At 34.2% G+C, this 10,748-nt stretch overlaps 1 long non-coding RNA gene across 1 annotated transcript; it reads right to left on the reverse strand.

Annotated features, from left to right (window-relative positions):
* Window positions 1-3,622: 3,622 nt before the first annotated feature.
* Window positions 3,623-5,921, reverse strand: LOC117321195. The gene is made up of 2 exons (XR_004531232.1): window positions 5,759-5,921; window positions 3,623-4,399 (listed from the first exon to the last, which is right to left on the reverse strand). It is a non-coding gene; the product is annotated as an uncharacterized LOC117321195 (long non-coding RNA).
* Between the last annotated feature and the right edge of the window lie 4,827 nt (window positions 5,922-10,748).

A 10,748-nucleotide genomic window follows, 5' to 3' on the forward strand; every position in this document is an offset into this window, starting at 1 on the left:
TAGAATTCATGCGCTTGTACAAAATCATACTTATATAATTCATGCGCTTGTACAAAAGCATACTTATATAATGCATACGCTTGTAAAAAGTATACTTATATAATGCATGCGCTTATTCAAAAGTATACTTATATAATGCATGCGCTTGTACAAAAGCATACTTGTATAATACATGCGCTTGTACAAAAGCATCAAAGTATGCTACAGGACACCAATTACCTATATTTCATCAATAGCCATCGTGGTTGATTGCACATACTCAAAAGAGATTGAAACTATCCAATACAAACACAAAGAGGATTTATTCCAAGTAAGTCTCAAACTGTTTACTAAGTAATATTGGACAATATTTTATATAATAGACTGTTTATATTTCCAAATACATGCTAAGTGTTTACACTGTACATACAGGCATATAAAATACTGGGTCAGGAAGAAATCATTGCATGATAATTCCCATATTGAATATTTAAAAGATAGAGGGAATTAATATCTTACTTAATTTGGCAAACACTTCCACTCACTGATATCGTAACATCTAAACGTGTCAAAAATAAAGATTGTAGATAAAGATCAAGTAAAGCTTCCATTGGCATACAATTCTCAGCAGCTAAGATATCGATTATCTTTAAAGGGACTAAATGGTTAGATTTCAATAATTTCTACATGCATTTGATTTCCGGAAAGCGTTGTGATACTTGAAATTAAATTGTTTACAAAATTATGACACTTTTTGTGAAATATTGGCAATGTTTATCAACTTCGAATTATCGCTGAACAACATTTGTTGTTTACATCGGAGAGAGCCGAGAGCGTCACATGATTTCAGTATCCTCGCTTTCACCCGACGAAAATGGAATCGAGGTAAGTGTAAACATTTTGTCACGTGGATGTAGAACGTGATTACTTTGCAATCGGATGGTTTATACGGTCTCGAGGAATACCGATCGTTATTCACTATTGTTGATTGAGAGCTCAAACAGATAAAAGTACGTATAACCCTCAGAAGTAGCAGGTAAAATTTTGACATTCGGCAATGGGGCCGCCAAAGGGGACTTCGTTTCGTTTATTGTGATGTAGGAAAATATTATTATTATTCATCTTTGAAGTGTTCATTCAATTCAATATCGTCCCAATGTAAGAAATCGAAGTGTAAGCTCAAATTGGAATTGCTATTTTGTATGACCGTAAGTGCTGTGACGACGTAACAGCTATACAGTTGTAACCAGACATATATGTCTCTGTTGTAACATACAAAAAAAAATGCCGATCACTAACGTGATAGGCCTACCCAAATGTGAATTCGATTTAAATCTGATTAATGGAGATCTACATTGTAAATTGATTGCACTGAGAGCAATACACAAACTGTAGGTCTAGATATAAGAAAAAATAATTCAGTTTTACACAGAAATTGTAATTTATTCGACTGTTTGAATCCCTCGGCCTTTCAGATTGACATCCTAATTAAAAATCGGAACCTTCATTGAGTTAGTAGTTGTTGCACTTAACTTTGCTTCTGTTTAATGATTATAGTTAAAATGTTGTTGAAAGCCTTGTACGTTATTTAATGAATTATATAATTAAATATGTACGTTAAGAAATGGATAACACTGATACATGGTAAAAGATGGATATGAGTATTGTTGATTATCTCATTTATATCAATAATGTATTATCTCACTTATATCAATTTATCATCGATATAAATGAGATATTTAATTCACAATACTGATGTCCATACTGTTTTAATAATTCAATGATTAGCTGACAGTCTCAATGACAGTCATGGATTGAGGAATTGGACTATTCTCAAGTTTACCTACATGTACAATTATGTTCATTTATATGTTACATGTTCTTGTATTTCAGTCAACCTCAATATCATCTTGATTGGCAAGTCAGCAGAGCATGCAGTCTAATCATATATGGGTAGAGGTCAAGGTGACAGGAGTAAAGAAAATATAGAAATCGTGAAAATTTAAGCATTTTATTGGTAATCACTTTGTCTGTTTGCCCATACACATAAGCTGAATTATCTTATTTCAAGGAAGTTGTTTTGACACCTGTGCAGTGAAAAGGTTTGATATAAAATCAAAATAAATTACATTACATCATTGAATTCATGGAAACCTTTTGTTTTATGTACCATATTTCATATGCATCAGTTTTCACTGATACTGGCTTATGTAAAACAAGAGGCCAATTGGCCTTAATGGTCACCTGAGTTTTGAAATATTCAATTTAATTGACCCTTTTTAGCCTCGCCCAGGTCAGTCAGGGCCAACATGTGCATGCGATCAAGCTGTCATCCCATGCTGATAATGTTAATGAAGTTAGAATGAATTTCAATAGAAATCAAACAAATGCTGATCAAAATTGTGATTTCCCTATATAAATTTAGTCCCCCATCAGGGTCATGAAATTCACAATTTTTGTTAAAGACACCAGTATATGATTCTACCATATCTGCGAGCTGAGAAGATCTTTCAAATTTTAGTCAATTTGACCCTTTTTGACCCTGCCCCTCAGGTCCCTGGAGGTTGGGACTATGTAATCCACAGTTTTGGTTGACCTTTTGACCATGAAAGCTTACTGACAAATTGTTTAAAGACAAACAACGAAAGACGACGGACAAAAGTCAGTTAGAATAGGTCACTTCATACTTCATCTCAGGTGACCTAAAGATCCAACCCTAATTTATCAGAATATCAACAGAACAGTGACTTATGATGTTGATAATACACTAAACAGTAAATGCACAGTACAATTTGTCTCACAAATAGTTTTGATATAGAAAACACTGAGAAAAGTCAAACATGCAAATAAAGAATTTACCACATTGTATTTACTGTCTTGCTCGGATGTAAGCATTGGCATCAATGACTAGAGAAAGTTGACTGCCATGACTAGTGACTTAACATCAATGACAATTGTTGGCATCAGTGATAATTGAGTGTTGACATCAATGACTATTGAGTATTATGGAGTGTTGACATACATGACTTGAGTATTATGGAGTGTTGACATACGTTACTAAATGAGTACTAGTGAGTGTTGTCATCCATGACTATTGAGTATTAGTGAGTGTTGACATATATGACATGAGTATTAGTGAGTGTTGACATAAATGACTATTGAGTACTACTACTAGTGAGTGTTGTCATCCATGACTATTGAGTACTAGTGTGTGTTGACATTAAAGACTATTGAGCACTAGTGGGTGTTGACATCAATGAATTTTGAGAGTTTATAAATTACTTGTGAGTGTTAACATGAATATTTCAATAGTGCACACATGTACAGCTATGAATAATCATTTTTGACTAAGCATTTAAATTTCAGACCAGACAATGTTGTTTGTCTCTTGAGATTATATAAATTTTGAAATTAACGCTGCACTGATTATCATATGACATTAATGGAATGGATAACAGCTAAGCTATTATAGTAACATTATACCAATAAACTAAAGGCCCAGAGGGCCTGCATCGCTAACCTGGATAATTCAGTAATGATGACATAATACTCAAATTTAAGTTACATTTCAAACATTTTTCTACTTTTGAACTACCTCTCCCAACAATGGTTCAAACTACAAGTGGACTAGATGTAATTATTGAAAAAAAAAATGAGTTAAATCCTTTTTTTTTTTGCTATACCAGGTAATTCTCTTATTTTGCCCCGAAAGGTGCCACTCAGATGATGGTGACGCTTCATTTATGCAACATATAACATTGCCACATAATTCTCCTGACCAAATTTCATCAAATCCATTTAATTGTTCAGGACTAGTAGAATTTCTAAAAGAGTTTCCATTCTGACCAGTGAACTAAAAAAATGTTAATAATAAGACCATTACAAAGGGCAATAACTCTGCAAACTACTGTCAAAAACTACTGTCCAATAATTTCTATTTTTGAAGTTGTCTGAGATCTTGTCGATATATGGCTGCTTATAAAGTTTTATCAAATTTGGTATATTCTGACATTTACTCAAGTTATTCAAATATTGTGTTCACAATGTTGATAGACGAATGCCGGACGCCTCAGTATGGCATACTCACCTTGGTCCTTCGGACCAGGTCAGCTACTAAACGTAAGGACAGATATTCAAAAGTAATAGTCTCTGGAACGTGATTAGTCTCAAAATGTCAATTATTCCCATTCATCTTAATTGGGATTTCTTCTCCTCTACCATTTGGGCAGTAGATGGTGGAGGAGCATGGGCTAGGAGTTTGAATCTTCTGGGATCTATTTGATGCAAGGGTTTTGGCTAGATATTCCAGTTCTATCTGTTATTCTGTTGGCCACTATCAGATTGATGAGTCCCTGGATGTGTTGGTATGTCCTTTCCACCTTGTACGGCAAGAACTTTTGTGTTATAAATCCTGTGATATCTATAAGAAGAAGAAAAGATATTTTCTTACACAAAATCAATGTAATTTCCAGTTACACAAACCAACAAAATGTGCAAAATTGGCAATATTATAATCATGCCTTATATTGAAACATAGCAGTCATTATTTATCATGCAAAGATGGCTCTTCACGATATTTTGTCTGATTTTTCATCAAATAATTCGCCTGTCAACATTTTCTCAACTCACATTCAAGCTTAATTAGCCTCTACACACAATCAAGGCTTCTGCTGGGTCTTAAATATACCAGTATCAATAGTTGAAAAATGTAAATTCAACACAACATATGTTGTGTTTCGCTTACGTTTTCGGGCCTAATGACTATCTTAAGGCATGATATTGTATATGTGACATCATAATGTGGTATCCAAGACGTCAAATAAATGAAGCGCATGAAGATGGCCATTAGGCCCGAAAACACCATGGGAAATAACTAAACTAATTATGGTGTTATTACATTAATTTGGTGAATCAATCACTATCAATATATAATGCAAAAAAAAAAAAAAATACTAAATTCACGAAATTGATACTCCAGAAGTTTTTCAATCTCCAATTGCACAATATCTTACCAAATACACTAAGAATTCAGCAATTTTCAACAAGTGTTAAAAGTAGAGGATACATGTGTAACAGGAGATCAGGAGATAATGTAGCGTAAGCGGCCAGACCGGGGTTCCAACCCGGGCCTCCGAACATCAGCCGGATGCTCTACCAATGCAACTATTGAGCTATAAGCTACCTGGTCACTGATGATCGACTCAGTCCAGTCCCGCTACACATGCATGCAGCTCATGCATGAATTATAGTGGTCAAAACTGATTGGTTCACTTATTCTGATTCAAATTATTAATTACAAAAAAAATCCATTATTGGTAGCTGCTAAACAAAAACAATATTTCAAATCCATTCATTTTAATTAGAAAAAAAAATTGTTATCGAAAATTGATCGGTTGGTGGTATCTGATTACAAACCAATACATGTATAGGAATTGGTTATGTTTTCAAACTGATTATATACAATATGTGTCATATACTATAGACCAAAACATGTAATCAAACTTGACGCCTATATACGTATATATATCTACATTTTTTTGTATATCAATATGCAAATCATAACGTAATAACAGTTCACAGTGATACATGACTTGTGTTGTATAATTATGAGAATTTTGAATGTTAATTAGCATCGACAGAAACTATTCCACGACTTTTTAATTATACGACTCAATAAATAAATAATGTTCTTCCTTCGCATCCAAATGCTAATGATTTATATAAATATTTGTTAATTAATGGCCTCAAGGATTAGTAATTAATTAACTATGAAAAATACCTAAGTGCGACTAGTAATAGTGTCGTCCGTAGTGGCTGCATGTACTCCATGTCGCCTGTGGTCATCTTCATTGGCTTCAGTTTCTTTATGACCAGATCTACGTACGCTCTAGATCTCAGGCTTACTTTCAAAACTGTACAACGGAATATTAATAACACAATGTAAACTTAATGTGTAATATACAGGCAGTCTAACAAAAGCATAAAGTCATCAAGTTTACTTTCTCGTATAATACGATTAATTTGACAAATGTCAAAATTCCCTCTTGGGCGCCCCCTTTGATTTGTATTCCCATTTAGGACATGTTGAGGCCAATACCAAGCGATTCATGCCGTGTTAACACTACGTGACCTTTCTTAAGCTTAATCTCGATATCAGTTGTTACCATTTATGATAATTATGTATCATCAAGTACTATCAAGTCATCATCTGGGCGTACACGACAGTTGATCTACGAAACATCGAAGTCCAGTGCTGTCAACTAACCTGTTCAAGGCATTAGCTTGGCCAAAGGAGGGTCTGTTTTAATCCCTTCGGTCTTTTTTAACAGATGCCATCTGCTTGCTCTGTCTCTAAGATACGTGTTCGTCTTTGTGAAGTTAAAATCACGTTCTCGATTATTCGTTTCTTCGTGCTCTCGGTTAAAACTGATTCAGGACCCTTCCACTTAGATCGGGTGTTCGCCATTTTTGTGATGTTTCCAATTTCCCGCATCGCGCATGCGCAAAGGTACGCAGAGGTATTTGTTTACACACATCGAAAAATAATAATATGAAATAACTACTAGGTTAATCAAATTTATTTTATTTTTTTCATTAAATTTTAACAAATTGTTATGGACACTTTTGAAATGTATAATTAACATAAAGTGCTTAACTTTTTACATCATTTTAAATCGTATACCCTTTTTTTATATATTATTGAAGTGGAAATCTAGCCATTTAGTCCCTTTAACATAAAAACTGTATGAGTGTAAAACATTCGTTTACTATTATGCAACCATTTTATGCGTTTAAAAGTGTATGGATATTGCTATTCAAAATAATTCCGGCTTCTCTCTTCTGAAGGCAGGATATTAGTGTTGACGAGGAAATTTGTTCACTCATTCTTTTGTTCAGGGAGAGAAGTATTAAGTAAGTCAGCCATGCAAGTCCGTTAAACTATGTACCACGTTTTACTAACCTCTAAAAAGGGATGTATGCATTGGACTGAGGTAGCCATTTATCATTCACACTTTTCCATTGTGAAAGGTGAGAAATATGCAGAAAGTGAGCAGTATTTCCAAGTAATGGATGTTGAGCATTTGGTGGTTAAATATAAATAGTGAAAAAAACCAGGGTTCTCTTATTCTTATAAGTAGGCCAATACGAAGGATCACAGAACATAAATGTCCTCAAAACTTTGCTTATGTGCATAAAATATCTTGTTATTAAGTTGTCCTTTGATCAAAGGATCACCTACAAACTGAACATAATAATAAAACGTCCTTCAGGCCGTGTAAAGTAATACAGAAGCTCATATTACCTCTGACCGTTGTTTAAAGGGTGCGATATATCTATCGTCTGCTCACTGGGAATGTAATGTGACTGAGGAGAGCTGCTGTTTAGGTCACTGAGGACGGTCCGAGTGGCTACCAATACCTCATCACCTAATGGAAATATAATTACCAAACGATTTGTTAAATAATGAGCGAAGGAATTACATGTTTTGCAGTAATCATTAAAATTGTTATTTCACTGTTAATATATCAAGTAACATTCAAAGAGATATAACAGTATACGAAATCTCAAAAACATATTTTTTTTTCAATTCAGTGCATGCTGTAACAGGGTGAAATATATTTGTGTAAGAATGATATTTTGGATGTTGGTATTATGGAAGGTCTTGATGAAAGGGACCTAAAATGGTTGTGTGACAACATAGTTTTGTTTCTGTTACCCATGCCATAAGCAAGGTTTAGGCAGTCTATGATGGACATTTTCTTGATAATCTCCATATCCTATCATTTAATATATATTTATATGTGGATAAAGCTACATTTTATATGATATATACTTTAACAGTTCTTAAATTTATATTTCTAACTGATTTACATGTAAGACGTATTACCGTACCAGCCACTGTCTTTTTCACTGTATCTATTTCAACATCAGTTATTCCAAACACCTCGCTGACGACAAACGCCGGCCTCGCTACATGTGTGACGTCAATAATGAAATCAAATGCTGTGGAGGTCAATATACTATTGACCTCGAGATTCCCGTAGAAATCCTGTTGGTTATCACAATGGGATGATCCAACAAACGGTGACATTTTAGAATCTCCACTTGATGCAGATACTCGCATACTGCAGCTTGTAATATTCGGTAGGAGAAAAGCTGTAAAGATGATAAGAAATCATATAAATTTGTGCTACATCAAAGAGCTACCAAAACAAATGCTTCGTTAATAACGTACACAATCAATATATTACCAGCTGGGACCCAGATGACATTTTTCAACTTTCCACTTCCACAGTCAGTATTTTGAGAGTGTGGCGTGTGACCCTGTTTTTACTTTAGAGGAGAGGCACTATATAAAGTCGGCATCAGTTAAACACCAAGGAGAATCTGATGTACATAAAGTGGCCTCCAGGAAACACACCAAATCAACACACAATCACTAAGCATACAAATGTCCATGGCTGATTATCAAATAAATTAAATTGAGAGTTAGGATTATAATATATGTATATATATATATATGCGTCGATGCCGGACTTGGTCTAGGATTTAGAAAACAGTCCAGAACTTCCGGTCTTACAGCGAGTTTGCTTAATACCTATTTTGGGGCTATCTCCAAACCAAGTCTGTATGGCGATAACATACCGTGTCATAAGAACAGACCGTTTGATCAGAACAGTTTGTTTGATGAGAGAATTTCGTTCGATGAAAATAGCCCATTTGACGAGAGCTGTCCATTGGATGATCGTAGTAAGTTTTATGAGAACTATCAATTTGATAGGAGCTATCCTATGGTCAGATCTGTCATTTGATGATCACATTTCAACAGTGCAAAGTTAATGAACAATCGCATGCTGTAAACGTTTGTGGTAAACTTACGTTGACAGATGGCTTGACTGCTGTTGAAATACCTTGTGAACCCAAAAGCACAGGAACAAGTTCTGGCGTAATCTCCACTACATGTACCTGGCCAGCACCAATGGTCATCCCAAGAACATGTACCTGGATATAAAACAATCCATCATGAAACATTCCATCTGTTTGTAAATCATGTAATGTTCAGTCAAAATGCATGTGTGAGATTTCTAAGCGTAGCGGTACCGTCTACCTATCATTCAAAATTCCAATAAAGATTAAACAATGCATGTATGAGAACGATGCTATACATTTTAGGCATTCTGTATCAATAACTATTGCATTGTCAGATAGATAATTGTGAATATGTTAACTTATTAATTATTTTGTAATAAAATGGTAGTCAATCGTGTGAGTCACAACACCTGTCTGTTAGTTACTGATGTAGACTACGTATTAATTAGTGTAAACGTAATACAAAATGTTCAACGGATATTATTTTATATTTACCACTTTATAGCATTGCCACTATATAACCTTGCCAATTGTACTTGGGCATTACCACCTCATGACTGCCAATAGCGTATGAATATTTATAGTACACAGTAATGTAAACAAATTGAGGTTATCTCCCCTTGTACGCTAAACCACTATCTGACGAGACTAAAAATATTTTTTAACTGTATAATATTGAACATTAAACATAAAAAAAAAACAAATAAAAAATAAAATTAAATAAATGCCAACTGAAAACAGTTCAATGCTTAAGTAATGAAGAGGACTTACGAGTGCATGCCGTATCACCATTATCAAGTTTGTATAAATCCAAGTCAGTACACTTCAAACACACGGAAGGCATTGTAGTGTTACAGCATAATTCCTGGCAGTTTGCTATATCTGTAAGTCAACAATACCAATACACATCTTTTAGTGAGAAATATGTGTATCATCATCATCAATTCACGATGGAAGGATAACAGGTAATCCTTTTATCTGTGAATCAATATCCCAAAATATCTGACAGCTTGTTAGATATATTTAAGCATTGAACTATTTTCAGTTGGCATTGATGAGCAATATGAATGCCAACTGGACAAAGGCAAATGTAATGAAGCGCTTTAGCGCTTAATGTTAAATTTTCCTTTGTCCAGTTGGCATTCATATTGCTCATCAATGCCAGCTGGAAACAGTTAAATGCTTATATTTATCACTCAGAAAAAAAAATCCCATTTTAATAATTATATCTATTACGTGAATTCAAATTTCTCGCCTTTATCGTCGAGGAGCGGACTATTACCGGAACAGCCAACAGCAGGCCTAATTGTTCACCTTAAAAAATATAGTGCGTAGAAAAACAGAAAACACGACGAAAGTAATCAATGTCATAGTAATATTTAATACATGTAAAACATAAGTTACAACATATTGTTTGATAACATTTAATTCCTTTCAGAACAAAAGTTATGTTTAATCATTTATGTTTTCAGTCGCGGAAGTTAACTGTTACTCCGGTGTGAACTAGCAACGCTTCGTTTCACGTGTTCCATGTTAGCCTCTTTTTAGTTTAGTTTAAACTTATTTTATTGTAACAAATTTACAACAGGATTGGGCACAAGTTATTACAACTTATAAACGCCCTCTCCTAACACAATGACATATAAATAATTACAAAATGCTATAAAATACATATTTAGTATTGAATAATAGATATATATTTTTATAGAGAGAGAGAGAGAGAGAGAGGAGGGGGAGGGGGGGGGGGGGGGAGAGATAGGGGAGAGGGAGAGAGGGATAATTAATGGATGGGCAATAAAAAAGAAAAAAAAAATACAAAATAACACAAGCATTAATGGTATACATTCAATAACGTATAACGCATATAACAAACAAGTAATAAGGATAAACATTCTCAT

The sequence above is a fragment of the Pecten maximus genome, unplaced genomic scaffold, assembly GCF_902652985.1.
Source record: "Pecten maximus unplaced genomic scaffold, xPecMax1.1, whole genome shotgun sequence".
NCBI lineage: Eukaryota > Metazoa > Mollusca > Bivalvia > Pectinida > Pectinidae > Pecten > Pecten maximus.